The sequence below is a fragment of the Chiloscyllium plagiosum genome, unplaced genomic scaffold, assembly GCF_037043375.1.
Source record: "Chiloscyllium plagiosum isolate Xiang-an unplaced genomic scaffold, Cpla_swu_hap1 HiC_scaffold_16, whole genome shotgun sequence".
Classification (NCBI taxonomy): domain Eukaryota; kingdom Metazoa; phylum Chordata; class Chondrichthyes; order Orectolobiformes; family Hemiscylliidae; genus Chiloscyllium; species Chiloscyllium plagiosum.
Genome location: NW_028270154.1, coordinates 12,517,152 through 12,537,381, shown reverse-complemented (window position 1 = coordinate 12,537,381; position 20,230 = coordinate 12,517,152). Strand labels below are relative to the sequence as shown.

The 20,230-nt window shown below is 45.0% G+C and overlaps 1 long non-coding RNA gene across 1 annotated transcript in view; it reads right to left on the bottom strand.

Moving 5' to 3' along the window:
• LOC148147480 (uncharacterized) overlaps positions 1-20,230 on the bottom strand; it is a 114,438-nt gene that overhangs the window by 3,236 nt on the left and 90,972 nt on the right. The gene's annotated exons all lie outside the window — the stretch shown is intronic.

The window sequence follows — 20,230 nt, the reverse complement described above, 5'->3', positions numbered from 1 at the left end:
ACTTTATGTGCAGCCATTTTCGAGCGTACCTGAGCTGAATCCACATGCACTCATTGGGCCGAATGGCCTGATTGTATGCAGTTAATCCTCTTTATTCTGCATGTTGACTTGAATTTGAATTCCAGCGTTCACTGCTCAGGGTCAGGCAGCACTCATTGCCAATGTTCCCATGGGCTTGTTCCCTCTCCAGCTCTCAGAACTATTACATAGCTTTTGGCTGGCCCAGCAGTGAGGCTACTTCTCTCTTTCCCACGGCTCCCTGCTCCTCCCTCCAGCATTCCTACATGAGACTAAAGGCCAAGTGGGGATGAGGTGTGGCCTCCTCACTTTCTAACCTACACAGCAATCCTGTGAGTCCTTAATGACTATACCATTCAATCTCCAGTTTCTATATTAGAACTCTTCAAAATTTCAACCCAACCTTAACGTATGCAAAGATTATTGCAAATGATCATATAAAGGGTTGGAGGGTCTGTGAGTGTGTTAATATTTACAGGGAGAGTCTGTGAGTGTGCTAATACTTACAGGGGAGTCTGTGAGCATGTTAATATTTACAGGGGATTCTGTGAGTGTGTTAATATTTACAGGGGTGTCTGTGAGTGTGCTAATATTTACAAGTCAACATGCAGAATAAAGAGGATTATACTGTGATAATATTTACAGGGGCGCCTGTGAGTGTACTAATATTTACAGGGGTGTCTGTGAGTGTGGTAATATTTACAGGGGGACTCTGTGAGCGTGTTAATATTTACAGGGGTGTGTGTGAGTGTGTTAATATCTACAGGGGTGTCCATCAGTGTGCTAATATTTACAGGGGAATCTGTGAGTGTGTTAATATTTACAGTGGAGTCCATAAGTGTGTTAAAATTTACTGAGGGTCCAAAATGGTGTTAATATTTACAGGTCAGTCAAGTTGATAAAATTGAAGGAGCTGTTGGAATACAAACCGAGGGAGGAATTTTTCTAACCAGTAAACAATGACGGGAAAGTTGGGAGAATCACAGTAGATCTGCAGTGACGAGATTCCAGACATCAGGAGCAACAAGTCTCATTTTCCAACGAAGAATTAAATGACGAGATGAGATTCTCACCAATGAACATGCATTAGCACCCTCATTATAACACTCTCTCCACATTGACATAGACTCTGTCCTTCTCCCAGCCAGTAGATAGGAACAAGATGGAAACCATTCCCCGCATGGCAGGTCTGAACAATAACATGGTAACTCTAGCTCGCTTCTCGTTTCCCCAGCCAGAGAGTCATAAAGCTGTACAGCACAGAAACAGACCCTTTGATTCAACTCATCCATGCCGACCAGATATTCTAAATTAATCTAATGCCATTTGCTAGCATTTGGCCCAAATCCCTCTAAACACTTCCTTTTCATAAACTCATCCAGATGCCTTTTAAATGTACCAGCAATTGTACCAGCCTCCACCACATTCTCTGGCAGCTCATTCCACACATGCACCGCCCTCTGCGTGAAAAAGTTGCCTCTTGGGTACCTTTAAATCTTTCCCCTCTCAGCTTAAACCAATGCCCTCTACTTTTGAACTCTCCCAACCCAGGAAAAATACCTTGACTATTTGTCCTATCCATGCCCCTCATGATTTTATAAACTTCCATAAGGTCACCCCTCAGCCTTTCACATTCCAGGGAAAATGACCCTAGTCTATTCAGCCTCTTCCTATAGTTCAAACCCTCCAACCCTGAAAACATCCTTGTAAATCTATTCTGAACCCTTTCAGGTTTCACAACATCTTTCCTATAGCAGGGAGACCAGAATTGAACACAGTATTCCAAAAGTGACCTAACCAATGTCCTGTTCAGCTGCAACATGACCTCCCAACTCCTATACTTAATGCACTGACTAATAAAGGCAATCATACCAAACGCCTTCTTCACTACCTGTCTACGTGTGACTCCACCTTCAAGGAACTATGAATCTGCACTCCAGGATCTCCTTCTTTGCCAACACTCCCCAGGACATTACCATTAAATGTATAGGTCCTGCCCTGATATGCCTTTCCAAAGTGCAGCACCTCACATTTCGCTAAATTAAACTCCATCTGCCACTCCTCAGCCCATTGCCCATCTGATCAAGATCCCGTTGTAATCTGAGGTAAATTTCTTGGATCTATTCCTGATGAAGAGCTTTTGCCCGAAACATCGATTTTCCTGCTCCTCAGATGCTGCCTGACCTGCTGTGCTTTTCCAGCACCACTCTGATCTAAACTCTGGTTTCCAGCATCTGTAGTCCTCACTTTTGCCTAACCTTCTTGGCTGTCCACTACACCTCCAATTTTGGTGTCATCTGGAAACTTACTAACCATACCTCCTATGTTCCCACCCAAATCAGAGGGTGGTGGTGGAGGGTTGCTTTTCAGACTGGGGTCTGTGACCAGTGGAGTGCCAAAAGGATTGATGCTGGGTCCACTGCTTTTCATCATTTATATAAATGATTTGGATGTGAACATAGGAAGTATAGTTAGTAAGTTTGCAGACAATGCCAAAATTGGATGTGTAGTGGACAGCAAAGAAGGTTACTTCAGATTACAAGGAGATCTTGATCAGATGGGCCAATGGGCTGAGGAGTGGCAGATGGAGTTTGATCTAGATAAATGTGAGGTGCTGCATTTTGGAAAAGCAAATCAGAGCAGGACTTATACACTTAACGATAAGGTCCTGGGGAGTGTTGCTGAACATAGAGAACTTGGAGTGCAGGTTCATAGCTCCTTGAAAGTAGAGTCACAGGTAGATAGGATAGTGAAGAAGGCGTGATTGGTCAGAGTATTGAGTACAGGGGTTGGGAGGTCATGTTATGGCTGTACAGGACATTGGTTAGGCAAATTTTGGGATGTTGTGTGCAATTCTGGTCTCCCTCCCTATCGGAAGGATGATGTAAAACTTGAAAGGGTTCAGAACAGATTTACAAGTTGTTGCCAGGATTGGAGGATTTGAGCTATAGGGAGAGGTTGAATAGGCTGGGGCTGTTTTCCCTGGAGTGTTGGAGGCGGAGGGATGACCTTATAAAGGTTTATTAAATCATGAGGGCATGGATAGGGTAAATAGACAAGGCCTTTGCCCTGGGATGGGGGAGTCCAGAAATAGAGGGCATAAGTTTAGGGTGAAAGGGGAAAAATTTAGAGATCTAAGGAGCAACTTTTTCACGCAGAGGGTGGTGCATGTATGGAATGAGCTGCCAGAGGAAGTGGTGGAGACTGGTACAATTACAGCATTTACTGTGTCAGTGTCTTCTTTAAAACCCTATCACATGCCCGGTCAAGTACTGGCAGATCCCAGCTTCACTGTACGCGTTCCTGAGAATTGCCCCAGACATGTCAGGTGAGTAGCAGAATATGACAAGATGGATACCACAGGGGCATGATGCACACTAATGCCCTGTACAACGTCAACATGGCGTCCCAGCTCCGATACTCAAAGGTCTGAGCAATGAAGACAAGTGTGCTAAACACCTTCTTAACCACCCTGGTTTTGGAACCATGCCATTTGGTGCCCTTCACATGGAATTGTGCAGCAGGACAGGTGGACACGTTGCCAGTACCCAAACCATGTGGCATTCACGCTGCATAGCAGTGCAGATACTACAAGCCAGGAACTGCCCTTGACATTGAGATACTTGAACATCATCACTGAGGACACAACCGTGAAAAGAAAATACACTCTTTGGACAGAAATGTGGAGGTGCTGGTGGTCAAAACAGTGGAGAGGAGGACCACCTTATTTTTGCTGACCACCACATGGTGGCTGTGTAAACATAAAGGGCCAGCTCGCAAAGATCGTGGTCGAGGCCAGTGATGTGTCCCAGCTTAAAAGAACCATTCAGCAAGGATAGAAGAAGGATAATGATGTTGTGTACTCTGCAAAATTATGTTCAACTGCTTTGTCTTTGCTACTTCTCACTCACAGGTTCCCACTGTACATGTCCCTCACCAAGATCGGCAACTCTCACCACTCCCCACTCAACAAAACATTTCTGATTGCAAGGAGGAGAAAGTTGGTGAAGACTTTTTAAGTCTCTCACAGTCAGAACAGGAGGAGTTTACTGTGGAGAATAAGGAAATAGCTGATGAACAAATTCATTCAATGCTTCTACCTCTACAACTGAGCACACAAACAATTTGGCAGAAACGAAGGGTTCAGTGAGAGGGAGGAACTGAAGCAAATCTGCAGTAGGTGCTGGAGAAATTGATGGGATTGAAGGCTAATAAATACCCAGGGCCTGATAATCTATATCCCAGAATGGTAAAGGAAATGGTCCTCACAAAAATGGATGCATTGGTGGTCATCTTCCAAGATTCTTTAACAGATTCTGAAACAGTTCCAACAGATTGGCGGGGAGCTAATGTAAACCCATTATTTGAAAAGGGAGGTATCGAGAAACCAGGTATAAGTAGACCAGTAAGTCTGATGCCAGAGTGGGGAATATGCTAGAGTCCATTATCAAGGATTTTATAACACAGCACTTCAAAAACAGTGATTGAATCAGACACAGTCAGCATGGATTTACAAAAGGGAAATCATGCTTGACACATCTACTGGAATTCTTTGAGGCAATAGAGTTGATCATAGGAAGCCAGTGGATGTGGTTTATATGGACTTGCAGAAACTTTAGACAATGTCCCATCTAAGAAATTAACACATAGAATTAAAGCGAATGGGATTTGCGGTGTTATATTGAGATGAATAGAAAATTGCTTAGCAGATTGGAAACAAAAAGAGGCTCTTTTTCTGAAAAGCAGTCAGTAAGTATTGGGTTACCTCAGGAGAAAGTGAGGTCTGCAGACGCTGGAGATCAAAGCTGAAACTTTATTGCTGGAACAGCACAGCAGGTCAGGCAGCATCTAGGGAACAGAAGATTCGACGTTTCGGGCACATGCCCCTCTTCAGGAATGAGCAGAGAGTGTTCAGCAGGAGAAGATAAAAGGTAGGGAGGAGGGACTTGGAGGAGGGGCGTTGGAAATGTGATAGGTGGAAAGAGGTCAAGGTGAAGGTGATAGGTCGGAGTAGGGTGAAGGCGGAGAGGTCAAGAAGAAGACTGCAGGTCAGGAAGGCGGTGCCGGGCTGGGGGGATTCGGCTGAGACAAGGTGGGGGGAGGGGGGATGAAGAAACTGGTGAAGTCCAAGTTCATCCCCTGTGGTTGGAGGGTTCCCAGTCGGAAGATAAGACGCTCCTCCTCCGACCGTCGCGTTGTTGTGGTTTGGCGGTGGATGAGTCCAATGACCTGCATATCCTCGGTGGAGTGGGAGGGGGAGTTGAAATGCTGTGCTACAGGGTGATTGGGTTGGTTCGTCCGGGTGGCCCAGAGGTGCTCTCTGAATCGCTCCGCAATCCAATCCAATCACCCTGTAGCACAGCATTTCAACTCCCCCTCCCACTCCACCGAGGATATGCAGGTCATTGGACTCATCCACCGCCAAACCACAACAACGCGACGGTCGGAGGAGGAGCGTCTTATCTTCCGACTGGGAACCCTCCAACCACAGGGGATGAACTTGGACTTCACCAGTTTCTTCATCCCCCCTCCCCCCACCTTGTCTCAGCCGAATCCCTCCAGCCCGGCACCGTCTTCCTGACCTGCAGTCTTCTTCTTGACCTCTCCGCCTTCACCCTACTCCGACCTATCACCTTCACCTTGACCTCTTTCCACCTATCACATTTCCAACGCCCCTCCTCCAAGTCCCTCCTCCCTACCTTTTATCTTCTCCTGCTGAACACTCTCTGCTCATTCCTGAAGAGGGGCATGTGCCCGAAACGTCGAATCTTCTGTTCCCTAGATGCTGCCTGACCTGCTGTGCTGTTCCAGCAATAAAGTTTCAGCTTGGGTTACCTCAGGGATTGGTATTGGATCCGAGCTATTCACGATATAGGTTAATGATTTAGATGTAATATTGAAATGTAATATCTCAAAATTTGCAGTTGACATAAGTTTGGATAGAAGGGTGAGCTGTGAAGAGGATGCTGAGATGTTGCAGTGTGATTTAGACTGGCTGAGCAAGTGGGAAAGTTCATGGCAGATGCACAATAATGTGGATAAATGTGAGTTGATCTGCTTTGATAGCAAAAATAGGAGGCAGATTATTTTTAGAATGACTATATATCAAAAGAGGGGAATGTTCAGTCGGACCTTGTGCTGCAGGTAAATGCACATTTGCAGCAGGCAGTAAAGAAGGTAAACTGTATGTTAGCCTTCATAGTGAGAGGATTTGAGTACAGGAACAAGGATGTCTTCTGCGATTATACAGAGCATTGTGAGGCCACACCTGGAATATTGCATACAGTTTTGGACTCCTTATCTGAGGAAAGATGTTCTTGCTACAGAAAGAGTGCTGTGACACATTACCAAATTGATTTCTGGGATGGCAGGACTGATATATGAGGAAAGATCGAATCAGTTAGGATTGTATTCACTGAAGTTTAGAAGAATTGGGGGGGTGATCTCATAGAAATATTCTACCAGGACTAGACAGGTTATATCTCAGTGGTGGGGGACTCCAGACCTAGCAGTCATAGTTTAAGGATAACGAGTAAACCTTTTAGGACTGAGAGGAGGAGAAATTTCTTCACCCACAGAGTGGTGAATTCACAACCACAGAAAGTGGTTGAGGCCAAATCATTGTGTTTTCAAGAAAGAGATGGATATAGCTCTTGTAGCTAATGGGATCAAGGGATATTGGGGGGTGGGGGTTGGATTAGGGTATTTGAGCTCGATGATCAGCCATGATCATATTGAACGATGGTGGGTAGGCCCGACAGGCTGAAGGCCTACTCCTGCTCTGATCTTCTATGTTTCCATGGATGTCACTGACCTTGTCCTTTAAACTACTAACCCTGACTACTCACTCACTGTTGACAACTCACTATCTCTTCTGCTACAGCATCTCCACAAACTGTTCCTCATCCACTTCCAACATTTCAATCCCTACCTCAGCTTCATTGCAGGAAAAACTGTCCCACACCTCCGACTGACAGCACCCTGACTGATCTATCAGCAGTTCATAGGTTCCTTGACCTGTAGAACTGGCAGTGACTGCAAGGGCAAGCACCCTGCACCTCTGGTAGGATCACCTGACTGAATGTGGCCAAGCTGCTGGCCTGGAATCAGGCAGGCGTCTTGACTAACTGTGAAGGTAACCCTGAGGATCTGTAGTTCCCCTTGACCTCAGTAAGGAATTCCCTTTGACTTTCAGATATGACCATTTGCTTGAGGCACTTGCAGTGTTTGATACGTTAACTGCTGGCATGAGCTGCAGGTTGATGTAGCCCAGGGCTGTACAACGACATGTTGGTTTTGACTATAGGCTCTCCCCCAAGCCAAACTCTGGCCTCTCCCTATGTGCTATGCACAAATACATTGAGACTGATAGCCACTAAGTAATCCAAAGTGAATGAGCATTAAGAAAGCAGGCTAAGGATCATAAGAGATTCATTTCTGACCCTGTGCAGAAGCGTGTATGTCATAGGTCTCCCTGAGCTCCAAAGTTGAAGAGCTGAAGTAGTGTGTGATTGGTCGAGGAGCAGGCATGATGATCTTATGTTTTGCCAATACCAACTTGCAGTTATGAAGGGGCGAGGAGGATAGTGCCTGTGGAGCATGCAGTCGTCGTTGGCAAACACTCACTAAAGGGTATGATTGTTCACCTTTGGAATTCTACGGCACTAGTAGTGGATTCTATGGGTCCTTGCAAGACTAATGAGTCCAATCCTAGAGCCGCATTCCCATTCACGCAATTGGCAGCTGTGGAATTAATCTGGGAGGTGGAATTAATCTGGGAGGTGGACTACTACACAGAGAAGTGTCATGCTAAAGACTCAGTTGGATGACAGTGGGGACAATCAGTAAGCTGTAGGTACTCACACTGATTTGCACCTCAGAGAATATTCACTAGATTTATTCCAGAACTAGGAAAAAGTGAGGACTGCAGATGCTGGAGATCACAGCTGAAAATGTGTTGCTGGAAAAGCGCAGCAGGTCAGGCAGCATCCAAGGAGTAGGAGAATCGACATTTCGGGCATGAGCCCTTCTTCAGGAATTTCCTGAAGAAGGGCTCATGCCCGAAATGTCGATTCTCCTACTCCTTGGATGCTGCCTGACCTGCTGCGCTTTTCCAGCCACACATTATCAGCTCATTCCAGAACTAGTCTCATGTTGTAAGCTTATGTAGTTTTGGCCTATACTCACTTGCATTCAGAAAGATGAGAGGAAATCTAACTGAGGCATATAAAATACTAAAGGGGTTTGACAAAGTAGACATAGAGAGGATGTTTTCCCCTGTGGGTCAATCTAGAATGAGAGGTGATAGTTTTTGGCTGAGGGGTGGCAGATTTAAAACAGAGATGAGGAGGGATTACTTCTCTCAAAGGTTCACGAATCTACGAATTTCACTAGCCCAGAGTGCAGTGGATGCTGGGACACTGAATAAATTTAAGGAAGAGATAGTCACATTTTTAATTAGTAATGGTTTGAAATAGCATTGGTGAGGCCACACCTGGAATATTGTGTCCATTGTGTCCATTCCGCACGTCACTTTAGGAAAGATGACATGGAAACTGGGAAGGATGCTAGGGCGTTTTACTGGATTGTAGCAGGGACAAGGGACATTTGCTTTGTGAAGAGATTGGAGAAACTGGGTGAGTTCCCCTTAGAGTAGCGAAGGTTAAGGGAAGCTTCAAGTGAAGTGTTCAGAATTATGTCAAAGTAATTGAGGAGAGCCTGTTTCTACGAGCAGGATTTATTAATTGCAGAATGTAACCAACAAGCCTGAGAAGGAAATTCCAAAATCATTGAATCACAGACTCATAAAGCTGAGTCAGAGCCATTTATGATTTGTCAAATAGCCTGATCTGGCTAGTTGAAAGAGTTGTACTCCCTTTCTATTTCCTTATAGCTTGTATCTTTCTACACACCATTTATTAATGCAGTTCTTTTTGACAACTGTTATAGAAGCTGTGCCATCTGCTGTGCTGGCAGTGCACTGCCCAGTGCCCAGCTTTCCAGCAGTTCTCCTCATCTCCACCCATTGAGTCAGAGATAGACAGAGAGATAGATTTTGGGCCAATTTCATCATTGCAGCAATCTTAATTCAGGGTTGTTTGTATATAAACAGTGCAGTGACCTTGTATATCACCAACTATCAGGCTGCGGGAATGGTCGGCTGAATTTTCCAGCTCTGAGCCTGACCCTGAACACTGTTTTTCCTAAACAAAGCTGACTTGGAACTTTCAACCAAACCACATCATTTCCTTTGCAACCAGCTGTATTCCGAAAATAACCAGACATATGGGCCCTTTCAGAACACAGATTCAAACAAAGAAGGAATAAAAAACTCACAGGATTGAGCTCTCATTTACAATTCCCCGCATGCAATTTTTAAAGAAGGCTTATTTTTCTGTTGTGGATATTGTGGGCACGGGCTAGGTCAGTTACCCATCACCACCACCTCCCCCACCCCACCTCATTTATCCACCCATTCACAAATCCCCCCACCACCCAATCCCTAATCCCTGGCGACAGTGTTTCTGCTTGGCAACTCAGTACCAGCTCATTTTGTTTTGTCCTTCCATGATTCTAGTCCAAAAAAAACAATGCAGGCATGATGGACTGAATGCCCTGCTTCTGTACCATAACAGTTTTGTGATTCCATGTGGATGTAGGTGTCGCTGACAAGGCCTGCATTTGTTGGCCATCCCTAAACGTCCTTGAACAGAGTGTCATCAGAGAGGAGCTACATGACAGCTACAATACTGGGAGCCTGGAGTCACATGTAGGCCAGATTGGATAAAGAGAGCAGATTTCCTTCCTGAAAGGACATTAGTGAACCAGACATATTTTTGACAACAATGGTTGACTGCAATTGGCTTTAATGCTGACTGTGCGGCTTGCTAGGTCAATTTGGAGCATGATTCATAGTGAACCATACTGCTCTGGGATGAGAGTGTTGTGTGACCAGTCTGGGTAAAGGTGACAAATTTCCTTTCCTAAACAGACATTGGTAAACCAAAGTTGGAAATCACACCACCAGGTTTAATTGAAAGCACACTAGCTTTCGGAGCCTTGCTCCTTCATCAGGTGATAGTGGAGGGCTCAATCCTAACACACAGAATTTATAGCAAAAATTTACAGTGTGATGTAACTGAAATTAAAAATTGAAAAATTGGTTGTCTGTTAAGCCTTTCATCTGTTAGAATACCATGACAGTTTAACTTCTTTCATGTGTAAATCACAAAATCTTTTTTAAAAAAAGTTGCATTCTCAGGTTAGCTGTTAACAATGGTGATAGCTAGACACCCACACCAATCAACCAAATCGCCCTGTGGCTCAACATTTCAACTCCCCCTCCCACTCTGCCGAGGATATGGAGGTGCTGGGCCTCCTCCACCGCCGCTCCCTCACCACCAGACGCATGGAAGAAGAACGCCTCATCTTCCGCCTCGGAACACTTCAACCCCAGGGCATCAATGTGGACTTCAACAGTTTCCTCATTTCCCCTTCCCCCACCTCATCCTAGTTTCTAACCTCCAGCAACACGATCCCCTGACTTGTCCGGACTTGTCTGACCTGCCCAGCTCCTCTTCCACCTATCCACTACACCCTCTCCTCCCTGACCTATCACCTTCATCTCCTTCCCCACTGACCCATTGTACTCTATGCTACTCTATCCCCACCCCCACCCTCCTCTAGCTTATCTCTCCACGCTTCAGGCTCTCTGCCTTTATTCCTGATGAAGAGCTTTTGCCCGAAACGTCGATTTTGCCTGTCCTCGGATGCTGCCTGAATTGCTGTGCTCTTCCAGCACCACTGATCCAGAATATGTTGAAGGTGTTAGCCCCCTGTGTTCTCTGTCTATGCCATGATGTTTAGATTGATTCTAATCTAAAAAGTGAGATAACGGAGTTTTACATAAATTCATGCAGTTTTTGAGCAAAGTACAATGTAACCCTTCAAGTACAAATTCACCCCACAAAATATATGTGTGTATGTGGGTCTTTGTCTGTGTGTGTGTGTGTGTCTTGGTTGGGGGTTGTGATTGTGAGAAAGTGTGTGTGTGTGTGTGTAGTGAGTGCAGAGTGTCTTAAGTCTGTGAGGGGGTGCATGTGTGAGTGTTGGAGTGTGTGTGTCTGTAAGGGTGTGTGTGGGTGTCTGTGTGCGCGTTTGTGTTTATGTGTGTATGTGTGTATAGGAGTGCCTGCGTGTGTGTGAGTGTGTGTGTGTGAAGGAGTATCTGTGTCTGTGTATAGTGCAATGGTGGTCACCTGTAATGTGACATGAACCCAGTTATTGGTAAACCAGTTATTGAAGGCTCAACAGCTCTGCAGTCACTTTTACTGAAACTAATATTTCATTTCAAGATTTGTGAGGCTGAATTCAGATTTTCACAATGAGGGGGTGGAATCTGAACTCAGGTTCATTTAGGCCACAAATCCCACGACACCAGGTTATGGCCCAACAGGTTTATTTGAAATCACAAGCTTTTGGAGCACTGCTCTTTAATCAAGTGAAGTTACTTCACCTGACAAAGAACCAGCGCTCTGAAAGCTTGTGATTTCAAATAGACCTGTTGGACTATAACCCGGTGTCGTGTGACTTCTGACTTTGTCCACCTCAGTCCAGCACTGGCACCTCCACATCACATTAATTCGAGATCATTAGTTCAGGTCTCATGGTCTTGGTAACAATCCCCTTTATGTGAGTGCAACATGAATAAAGAACATTACACTGCACCAAAATTAAAATAATTGACGTCAACAAACAAATTAAATAGCTTAGCATAATTTATTCTGTTAAATTCAGCATGGTAGTCAGTGCAGTACTTAAGTTGTCAAAGTCTGTCATTCTTCTGTTCATTAAATTTTATTGCCATTCCTAAATGAACACCTATAGTGCTGAAGTTCAGAACAAACCTCCATTAAAATCCCCCCATGCTGATGTATCACAAAGCTTCCTGTTTTGTCCGAGGCTTGGGAAATTCCAATATTTTTGCTTCTCCAGGTGCTACTTGGAAATGTTCTACAGTGTGACCTTAATAAATCAATTTTCCATTGGCAAATTCACTTCTAGACAAACTTATGATCAAGTTAGTTCTATCCAATGAAACAATTTATTCCAGCATTTCCTCTCAGGTTTAGCTGACTGCAATCAAGTTATCTTCCTATGCAACAGAATTACATAATCTTTTGGTGAATTTGTTGATTAATCACTTAAAATGTTTAAATTCCAAACCATGTGACTTTACTTTGAGAAACACCATCTGGTATCACAAAAGCTGACTTCCATCCTTGCCAACTATAGCATTGATACTGCCCTTCCACATATCATTTCAACTCTGATGAACAGTCATCTGGACTCGAAACATTAGCTTGCTCTCTTTCCATGGATGCTGCCTGACCCGTTGACATTTCATTGGCTGTATCCATTGATGGAACTTGTGGATATCCTTTTAACAAGTCATTATTTGTAACAAAACCCAAGCTTGCCCAATCCTCTCAGCTCAGTTCTCTAATGATGAAGTCAGATATAATTCTGCCTTTGTTGCCATTCAGCCCCTCGGGTCTGCTCCACCATTTAATACGATCATGGCTGATCTCATCTCGGCCTCAACTCCTCTTTCCTGCCCACTCTCCATAACCTTTTAACCCGTTACTAATTAAAAATCTGTCTATCTCTTCCTTAAACTTATTCAGCTGCCCAGCATCTGCAACACTCTAGGATAGTAAATTTCGCAGATTTGTGAACCTCTGAGGGAATTTCTCCTCATCTCTGTTTTAAATCTGCAATGTCTTATTGTAAAACAATGACCTCTTGTTTTAGATTGCTCCACATGAGAAACATCCTCTCTACATCGACTCTGTCAATCGCTTTAGCATCTCAGATACTTCAATTAGATCTCCTCGTGTTCCTGTAAACTGCAGCGTGTATCGGCCTAATTGTCAACATGGTGTTCCTGTACAAGTTGTTCCCACACAGGTACAACACTAGTGTTCACTTGACAATGTGGAAAATGCTCTAAGTATGTTCTGTCCACAAAGAGCAGAACAAATCCATTCCAACTAATTACTATTCATAAGTCTAAACTGAATCATGTGCAGAATGTGTCATTCACACTATTATCAAATGGCAATTGCTCAATAATCTGCTCACTATTGCTCAGTTTGGTTTAAATTGAGGTTCGATCGTAACTAAGTAAAGATCCAGATTGTTCATGCAACATTTTAATTTCCCACAAAGTTCTAGGGTCACTGATAAAATCTCCCCTACATCCTGTCAGTCGAACAATTCTAAGGATTTTGTCTGTCAGTTATAAAGATATTGCAGAAGGGAAGGAACAGATTATCTGATTAATAGCCAAGAATCATCCAATGGGCAATGATGAATATACTCACTTCCTCAAATACAAACAATGAACTGCAGATGCTGGAGATCTGAAGCAAAAACTGAAATTGCTGGAGAAACTCAGTAGCATCTGTGGAGAGAAAGCAGATTTAACATTTTGAGTCCTGTCTAGTGTTCTATTGAATGGTTTTTCTCTTCACGGATCATACCTGACCTGCTGAGCTTCTCCACCATTTCCTGTTTTATTCTATGTTGACTTCCTGATTGGTTGTGTGAAGATAAAGCACATGATGATTGATGTGTGGTGACCAACTTTGTTTATTCATTCACAGGACATGGGTGTTGCTGACTAAGCAGGTGTTTATTGTCCATCCGTAATTGCCCTGGAGAAGGTGGTGGTGGCTGTAGTACATCTGATGGAGGTTGGCCATAATGCCACAGCCAAAGGCAATCCAAGGGAGGATGGTGAATGGCTTAGAGAGATCGTGCAGGGGGGTGCCCATATATCTATTACCCTTGTCCTTCTGGATTGTAGACATCACAGACTTCAAAGTTTTTGTCAAAGGAACATGGTTGAATTGTTGCAGAGCACCTAATATGTGATAAACTGTTACCACTGTGTGTCGGGGCTGAAGGGAGTGAATACTGAAGGTGGTAGATGTTGCAACTAGTCTCTGAAAGTTCCACAAGTCATTACACAATTTGGTGCATCATTCCTGACAGTGTATAATCAGAACCATGCACCGTTTTTGCCAGTTCCCATGTGATTCTAACTAAAATTTAAAATGCCAACAGCATTGGTGAAACTCAATGTTCACTGACAATGCAGCAGGTACTGATAATCTATGAAAAAAAACCACCTGGACAAACAGGGAGGCTCTTCATCACAGTCACAACCTTCCATGACCAAGTAGATAATTCCAAATGACAAACAAATGGTTGGGAAGGTAGATGGTGAGGATGACCAAAAGTCTGCAGAGGGCTACAGTCAGGCTCAGTGATTGGGCAAGAACATAGCAGATGTAATACAATGTGGAAGAGTGTAATGTTATTCAATTTGATAGGAAGAGCAGATGTGTAGAGTATTGCATAAATAATAGAGGCTGGAAAGTGTGGAAATATATACAAAGGGGCATAGGGGTCTTTGTTAATATGTCATTGAAGACTAGCATGCAGGTACAGCAAGCTTTTGATGGCTAATGCAATGTTAGCCTTTATTGCAGGATGATTTGAGGACAGGAGTAGTGAAGTCTTGCTCCAATTGCATAGAAGTTTGGGTCGACCACACCTGGAGAATTTTGTGCAGGTTTGGCCTCTTTATCTCAGGAGAGATATTGTTGCCATAGAGAAGTGCAATAAAAGTTTGCCAGAATGGTTCCTATGATGGCGGGGCCGTCTGATGTACAGAGATTGGACAAACTGGGTCTGTATTCTCGAGATTTTTCAGGAATGAGAGGCGGTCTCATTGAAATTTACAAAGTACTGAAAGGGGGTAAACAAAGCAGATGCAGGTAGAATGATTCCCCTGGCTGGGCAGTCTAGAATCAGGGGGTATGATTTCAAATAAAATGTGATGTCTCTTTGGGCTGAGATGATGAGAAATTTTATTATTCAGAGCCATGTGAACCTTTGGATTTCTCTATTATATGCTGGAAGCTTAGTCTTTGAGTATGTTGAAGCCAAAGATTGATAGATTTCTGATTACCAATGGTATACATAGTTAAGAGGGTGGGCCAAATTGAACTGTTCACTCAGCTGTGATTGGATTGAATGATGAGGTAGGCTCGATGGGTTGAATGGCCTCCTTGTGTTCCTATGTAGTTATCAGCCACGACCTGGAGTAGCAGGGTAGGCTTGGTGGGCTGAATGGCTTAGTCCCTGTTGTTATTGTCTCATAGCATTGCTATCCCTCATTAACATGAGACTTTTGTTGTTTTTCAAAATTAAAACTCACTTGTGATTAATTCACATGACAATGGCTTTCACTTTATCAAATGGCCATCATCGATACTTGTTGAAACTAGCTTGGTCAGAGGGTTGTTGAACGTACTGGCTTACCACATGTTTAGCATGTATTAATGGCTCCAGGGCTGGGATAACCTTTCCCTTTCTTATGGAAGAACAATGTTGAGGCTTTCTGCGTTCACTCCTTATTGAACCTTTATTGTAATTGTTCAGTGTTGTACTCATCTCTCTGTGTAACATAGTGGATGCCATTGTTGAGGGCACTGCCCGAAAACAATCACAGTAGGCATGGTTGAGGAATTTCTGAGCCAATATTCTGACATCCACAACGTGGGCAGTACTGACACCACCCTTTAGGCCCTTTGATACCTTACCTTGACCACTTGCTCCTATCACCCCGGGAAACCAGACCCATCGCACTTCAATTCCCCCACACCGTCCACCCTGATTGATATTGCTAACCATCCACACCAGGCGCTCACTCTTGCCAATGTCCGGCTTCCATGCTGGAAATCATTGCCCTACTGCACTTCCTTGGTCCTCACAGTATGTCAGAGAAAACTCATGCCCTCAGACATAGCTGCACAAAGCCATGCGGTGCTCATTGCCTTTGATCAACAGGATCTAGGTGCCACAAGATTCTCATGAGCGCTGCTGACTTTATTTTAAAGGTCGAACTTTACTAAACATAACGTATTATGGTGATGAGTATTTGGTGCATGCAAAGGTAGGAATCTGTCACAGGCCAGTCTGAGGCTTGACATAGAGTCATAGTGGTTCTGGATTAGTGGTGCTGGAAGAGCACAGCAATTCAGGCAGCATCCGAGGACAGGCAAAATCGACATTTCGGGCAAAAGCCCTTCATCAGGAATAAAGGCAGAGAGCCTGAAGCATGGAGAGATAAGCTAGAGGAGGGTGGGGGTGGGGAGAGAGTAGCATAGAGTACAATAGGTAGGTGGGGAAGGAGATGAAGGTGATAGGTCAGGGAAGAGAGGGTGGAGTGGATAGGTGGAAAAGGAGCTGGGCAGGTCGGACAAGTCCGGACAGGTCGAGTTACTGGAGGTTAGAAACTAGGATGAGGTGGGGGAAGGGGAAATGAGGAAACTGTTGAAATCCACATTGATGCCCTGGGGTTGAAGTGTTCCGAGGCGGAAGATGAGGCGTTCTTCCTCCAGGCATCTGGTGGTGAGGGAGCGGCGGTGGAGGAGGCCCAGCACCTCCATATCCTCGGCAGAGTGGGAGGGGGAGTTGAAATGTTGAGCCACTGGGCGATTTGGTTGATTGATGCGGGTGTCTCTGAGATGTTCCCTAAAGCGCTCTGCTAGGAGGCGTCCAGTCTCCCCAATGTAGAGGAGACCGCATCGGGAGCAACAGATACAATAGATGATATTAGTGGATGTGCAGGTAAAACTTTGATGGATGTGGAAGGCTCCTTTAGGGCCTTGGATGGAGGTGAGGGAGGAGGTGTGGGCACAGGTTTTACAGTTCCTGCGGTGGCAGGGGAAAGTGCCAGGATGGGAGGGTGGGTCGTAGGGGGGCGTGGACCTGACCAGGTAGTCACGGAGGGAACGGTCTTTGCGGACGGCGGAGAGGGGTGGGGAGGGAAATATATCCCTGGTGGTGGGGTCTGTTTGGAGGTGGCGGAAATGTCGGCGGATGATTTGGTTTATGCGAAGGTTGGTAGGGTGGAAGGTGAGCACCAGGGGCGTTCTGTCCTTGTTGCGGTTGGAGGGGTTGGGTCTGAGGGCGGAGGTGCGGGATGTGGATGAGATGCGTTGGAGGGCATCTTTAACCACGTGGGAAGGGAAATTGCGGTCTCTAAAGAAGGAGGCCATCTGGTGTGTTCTATGGTGGAACCGCTCCTCCTGGGAGCAGATACGGCGGAGGCGGAGGAATTGGGAATACGGGATAGCATTTTTGCAAGAGGTAGGGTGGGAAGAGGTGTAATCCAGGTAGCTGTGGGAATCGGTGGGTTTGTAGAAAATGTCAGTGTCAAGTCGGTCGCCACTGATGGAGATGGAGAGGTCCAGGAAGGGGAGGGAGGTGTCAGAGATGGTCCAGGTAAATTTAAGGTCAGGGTGGAATGTGTTGGTGAAGTTGATGAATTGCTCAACCTCCTCGCGGGAGCACGAGGTGGCGCCAATGCAGTCATCAATGTAGCGGAGGAAGAGGTGGGGAGTGGTGCCGGTGTAATTACGGAAGATCAACTGCTCTACGTAGCCAACAAAGAGACAGGCATAGCTGGGGCCCATACGTGTGCCCATGGCTACCCCTTTGGTCTGGAGGAAGTGGGAGGATTCAAAGGAGAAATTGTAAAGGGTGAGGACCAGTTCGGCCAAACGAATGAGAGTGTCGGTGGAGGGGTACTGTTGGGAACGTCTGGAGAGGAAAAAACGGAGGGCTTGGAGGCCCTGGTCATGGCGGATGGAGGTGTAGAGGGATTGGATATCCATGGTGAAGATGAGGCATTGGGGGCCGGGGAAACGGAAGTCTTGGAGGAGGTGGAGGGCATCAATGTGGATTTCAACAGTTTCCTCATTTCCCCTTCCCCCACCTCATCCTAGTTTCTAACCTCCAGTAACTCGACCTGTCCGGACTTGTCCGACCTGCCCAGCTCCTTTTCCACCTATCCACTCCACCCTCTCTTCCCTGACCTATCACCTTCATCTCCTTCCTCACCTACCTATTGTACTCTATGCTACTCTCTCCCCACCCCCACCCTCCTCTAGCTTATCTCTCCATGCTTCAGGCTCTCTGCCTTTATTCCTGATAAAGGGCTTTTGCCCGAAACGTCGATTTTGCCTGTCCTCGGATGCTGCCTGAATTGCTGTGCTCTTCCAGCACCACTAATCCAGAATCTGGTTTCCAGCATCTGCAGTCATTGTTTTTACCTCATAGAGTCATAGTATCCTACAGCACAAAAACAGACCTTTTGGTCCAACCAATCCATTCTGAATATAATTCTAAACTAAACTAGTGCCACCTGCTTGCTCCTGGCCCATGTCCCTCCAAACCTCTGCGTCCCAACTTAGTTGGGAAATTGAGATATTGTATACCACCTTTCTCATTCACCCTGCATGCCCATTTCTCATGTTGTGGGTTTCCAGAAAATCATCCACAGCCACCCACTCCAACCGTAATTTCTGAGAACTCTGGGGTGTATTGCAGAGTTGGGAACCCTAACCTGCACTTCCAATAACTTTGAAGCATTATCACTATCCAACCAGCCCTGGAGAAAGGAATGCACCCACTACTCTTCATATGTTCCACCAACAATGCCTTCCCATATTCCTTTGCACTGGATGAAATAGCCTCAGTGTCTGGCAAAAATAATTTTTTTTATAAACACAAAAAATAAATTGCTGGAGAAACTCAACATGTCTGGCAGCAGCTGTAGAAAGAAAACAGAGTTAATGTATCAAATCCAGTGACCCTTCTTTTGAAAGGTCTTTTTTCACCTTTCGCTTATGGTGCCAGAGTCTCAGAAGATGCTTTTTTAATTCACTGATGGGATGTGGGTGTCACTGGCTGGGCCCAGCATTTATTGTCCGTCCCTAGTTGTCCCTTGAGAAGGTGGTGGTCAGCTGCCTTCTTGAACTGCTGCAGTCCATGTGCTGTAGGTAGACTCACAATGCCCTTAGGGAGGTAATTCCAGGATTTTGACCCAGTGACAGTGAAGGAACGGCGATATATTTCCAAGTCATGATGGTGAGTGGCTTGGAGGGGAACTAGCAGGTGGTGCTGTTCCATGAATCTGTTGCCCTTGGCCTTCTTGGTAGTAGTGGCTTCGGCTTTGGAAGGTGCTATCTAAGAGTCTTTGCTGAATTTCTGTTGTACATCTTGTAGTCAGACTGCTGCTACTGAGTGGCGGTGGTGGAGGGAGTAGATATGGTGACAATCAAGCGGGCTGCTTTGTCTTGGATGGTGGCAAATCTTTGTTTTGAGAGTTGTTGAAGTTGCACACATAGGCTCAATTACATTTTGATGGATGATTATAATTGAAATGCATGTTCCATGGATTCCTGGACATTGACATAGTTGGTTTAAAAGGTGAAGTGAGAAAAAGCTTTTTCAGTCAGCGAGTTGTGAGGGTTTGGAATGCACTTCCTGGAAATGTAATGAGGGCAGGTTCAATTGAGGAATTCAGGGGAGTCATGGATGATTACTTGGATAGAAAAGGTGTGCAGGGATATAGAGAAAAGGCAGGAGGTTGGAACTGGGTAATAGAACCAGTGCATGCATGATAGGCCAAATCTGAAAAATGTGTTGCTGGAAAAGCGCAGCTGGTCAGGCAGCATCCCAGGAGCAGGAGAATCGATGTTTCGGGCATAAGCCCTTCTTCAGGGCCAAAAGGCCTCCTTCTGTGCTGGGATTAGAGGCTTTGAACAGTTAAAAACCAACAGTATTGAAGCACTGCAAGGTAAGTGTAATCCTTTAAGATTGCCTATTTAAGACCTATTTAAGAACAGCCCATGGTTGTTCCATTTACCTCAGATCTTCAGGTCAGAGGTCAATGGTGTGAAGGTCATTCTGTAATATCTGTCTTAACTTTGTAAGTTAATATGAAAAGAGCCGACAGTCTTCTGACAGATTTATTGTTTTATTGTCCCCTTATCACATTAACATTGAAGGTTGAAATGCCCATCTGATCACGCCATTTTAATTAAAGGGGAATTAACAAAGCGATGCGACTTGAGGAAGTAATTGCAAAGGCAGAGACCCAGCATGCAACTTCCTTGCTCATGGCCAAGTCTGGGATTAAGGTGAAACTGCAAACGGAGTGGGCCAAGTCAAAAAACAAACTTTCTTTCCTACATTTCATCCCAGCATTTTACCATTGAGAAGGCAACTGGAAAGATTTTGTCTCAGAGCATAGTCACTAGTTTGTAAGTAACTGTGGACAGCTAGATCC